The following is a 3,658-nucleotide window of genomic DNA, read 5'->3' on the forward strand; positions in this document are numbered from 1 at the left end:
TTATGTATAAAAATATGTAATTGTTTATTCCTGTTTTTTTTTTTTTTACTATTTTTTCACATTCTGTAAGGATTTAAAGTTTAGCATATCAACAATAGATGGAAAATACCTGTTCCATGTTAATGTCTGAGGAGTTTGATATTCAGACAGATAGTGATGTTAAGCTCAACTGCCTATGTTATAGGGTAATAATATCTTAAGCTTCTCTTTTGGAGGGTTAACAACATAAGTTTGCAGACCAAAAATTAGAGAAAAGGAAGGGCTACAAAGATCACCAACATTTTGGCCCTAGCCATTCAAGGTCAGTGAGGACTCAGGCAATGAGAGAACCTGTACTGTAATATCCTGCAGCTCAGTGGTGTCCCAAATTTTCTGATCAAGGAGATTAGGGGGCCACAAGGAAAGTGATTGACAATGTGTAGTGTGCCTAAGGAGAGTCACTTAGAGAGAAAACATTGTCTCAGACTTTTATAGATAGCAATGGCCATGACTGATCCACATGGCTGATGCTGAGAAAGTATCTACAATCTGCTGTACAGTGTTTCAGGGTAAATCCTCAGGGAATTTGACTGACCTTGTCAGACACAAAAGTTACATTTTTTGTTGTATAGGTCTTTCTTTATCTTGGTCCTAACCATCCAGCAGAAAAGTATGAAAATGAGGTATAAAAAGTAAAGCCATATTAATATGCTGAGCTGTAAAAGGCTCAAGTCAACAACTTCTGGCTGAGGCTCCTCGTGCGGCCTTTGAAAGGAAAACTGTCGCAGAGGAGTCATGGTGAGACCAGGGCCCTCTGCCACAGACGCCACAGCTGAACGGCAGAAAAAGCTGCAGAAATACCTAGCAGCCAAGGGAAAACTGAAGAACCAAAATATCAAGCCTTACCTAAAAGCCAAAAATAATTGCCCAAATCCACCACCTTCTAAATCTATCATTAAACCCAAAAAGGATGTTACCAACCTTGCTGTTTTGCCTGTCAAAGCTGCAAGGCCCATCAGCATTAAACTCCAGTCCAGACCAGCTAATATAACAGTGTCCCAGATGCCAAAGTTAGAGGCACCCAAACTAGTGGGCAGAAGTCTGACTACAAGAGGTATTTCTTCTAACCCAAACTGTAAACCTTCCAGCAAGAATCACCAGCAGCATGAAGCTGGATCATCTGCTAAAGGAAAGCCCATGAGGTCACCTAATGCACAGGGACTGACAATTACAAAGCAGCAGATAACAGGTCAGGCAAATGCAAAGCACACAGGTTCTGTGGGTGATACCCATGTTGAATGCAAATCTTTGGTTGGCCTTCTCATAGAGTTAAACAAAGAGAACATACCTCAAACCTTATCAGAACCTAAGAAGCCAGATCCTGCATTATGTAGCACAAACAAGGCAAGGATTAACTCTTACAATCAAACGATCAAACCAAGAGTAACTTGACTGGTAAACAAGTTTTGGGCAAAAGTTTGGAGAATAGTGCTATTCTGAAAGACAAGGTTTATAAGCATTTTGTTAGAAAAACACAAATAAGGACTCTCCCAGCAAAGTTACAGCAACTCTCTAAAGGAGCAGAGTTTGCAAGACCAGAAAAGCCCTCAAGGACAGTTCCCTCTCACTTTGTTCAGACCCTTAGTAGGACTCAAGCACCAAAGAAACCAGAGATCAAGAACATAAAGGATGTAAAGGTTAACAGGGATAAATATGAACTATCGAAAGTGACTAAGGTGCAGTCATACACTGATACTGAAGAGAAAATAAAACATGCCAACCCCAGGCCACGCCCCAGTTCACTGCAGGGAGGACCTACCAACTGACCTCCAAACATCAAGCAAGATCAGAAGACAGCACAACCTTGTTTTAGGGCCCAGACAAGTGTACTGCAAAGATCAAAATTCATAAGCCAGAGGCCTAATTTGACCAACTTTATCTTAGTCATTCCAACCACTACTGGTATAAGGGCAAATAGAACCAACAGCTTTCAACAAAGAACACAGACTGTGGGCCCCAAGTTGAAAAAGACTTTTCCCCCAAAGCATTTCCTGAGCAAGACAGCTCCCAAAACTCAAGCTAGTATTACAACCAGAAATGGGAGAGGAATTCCAAATAGTACCCAAACTAATCCCAATATTAAAAAGACAACAGCAGAGGATTGAAGAAAACAGCTAGAAGAATGGCAGAAATCTAAGGGGAAAATCTATAAATGGCCCCCTATGGAAATTAAAACAAAAAGAAAAGTCATAGAGCAAATGAATATTTCATTCTGGAAGAGCATGGAAGAAGAGGAAGAAAAGAAAACACAGTTGAACCTGTGCTATAAGATTAACAGCAGTCTAGCAGAATGTCTGAGGCTCATTGAAGAGGGTGTACTTTCTAATGAAATATTTGCCATTTTGTCCAACATTTCTGAGGTGGAAAAATTTGCTAAATTCTGGATCTGCAAAGCAAAACTATTGGCAAGAAAAGGCACCTTTGATGTCATTGGGTTATACGAAGAGGCCATTAAAAATGGAGCAAAACCAATACAAGAGTTGTGGGAAGTTGTTCTGAATATTTTGCAAGATCAAAACAGAGCTACACAAGGAACTGCCTCTGACTCTTTAATTGCTGCAACTAATACCAGATCAATAGAAGAGCTGTGAAGGAAGATGGAACCTGGAGAGTCCTGTCTTCCTGTAGAGGACAAGGACCAGGTTCCAGCAACACCCCAAATACCTGAGACAGGGCAGGATAATCATCCTGGTATCAAGTTACAGATCTCCTCCATCCCTAGAGTAAGTGGAATGCCAGAAGTGCAAGACATAAAGCTTATCACTCCCGTGCGGCGTTCAGCAAGGATTGAACGAGCCATGTCCCGCTACCCGGAAATGCTGCAGGAGCACGACTTGGTGGCTTCTCTTGCCGAGCTATTAGATGTGGAAGAAACAGAGTGCTTTGTATTCTGTAAAAATGAAGCCTTGCCAGTAACATTGGGGTTTCAACCCCCAGAATCATTAAAATTTCTTGATGCTTTTTAAACAAAAAACAAAACAAAATTCTTTCAGAGTTTCCAAAAGACTCCTTATCCCGATGACCTAAAAAAGCTCATGTAACAGCAAGACATCATGGATGCAGATTATGGATTCTTGGGATTTAGGAAGTCATTCAGTGGGTTTACTCTTAAATTTTATATCCCTGTGGGAAAGTCTTCAGTTTATGTGTGTAAGATAATAGTTTGCTACAGTTTTACAGCATACATAAATTTCAAGCATTGAACAGAATGTCCCCCACCACTGTGGGAACAATTTGCACTTTACTGAAATACTTTAATTTCATTGTAGTTATTTTCCATGTCTGAAGCTTGATGCTGCAGCAGGATGGACTTTCCTTCTGGCATCCACTTCAGCAGGGGGGCTGTTTCTTACAGGTAGAAGAGTGGAGGTTTGCAACTAGCAGGCCAGGCTGGAAGGTCAAACCCCTCATGTTACAGATGAGCTTGGTCTGGCTCCGTCTCCCTTCACTCAGAGACCACAATAGAAGTGCATGAGTGACCCTGGCTTCTGTCACTGCATGCCTGCTGACAAGGGGTAATTCTTGTCCTTTCTGGCCCAGGTCTCCTGGAACAAAACACAGCCCTAGATCGGGCAATTATCTAGCTTTTTATACCCAAACCTTATTTGGTATTATTATT

The 3,658-nt window shown here is 41.3% G+C and overlaps 1 protein-coding gene and 1 pseudogene across 1 annotated transcript in view; both read left to right on the plus strand.

The window, feature by feature from the left end:
- The window catches only part of Dock3 (dedicator of cytokinesis 3), an 825,219-nt gene that overhangs the window by 285,136 nt on the left and 536,425 nt on the right, over positions 1 to 3,658 (plus strand). The window lies entirely within an intron of this gene.
- On the plus strand, positions 775 to 3,005 carry LOC105743898 (annotated as a pseudogene).

This window comes from Octodon degus, unplaced genomic scaffold (genome assembly GCF_000260255.1).
Source record: "Octodon degus isolate 3935 unplaced genomic scaffold, OctDeg1.0 scaffold00008, whole genome shotgun sequence".
Classification (NCBI taxonomy): domain Eukaryota; kingdom Metazoa; phylum Chordata; class Mammalia; order Rodentia; family Octodontidae; genus Octodon; species Octodon degus.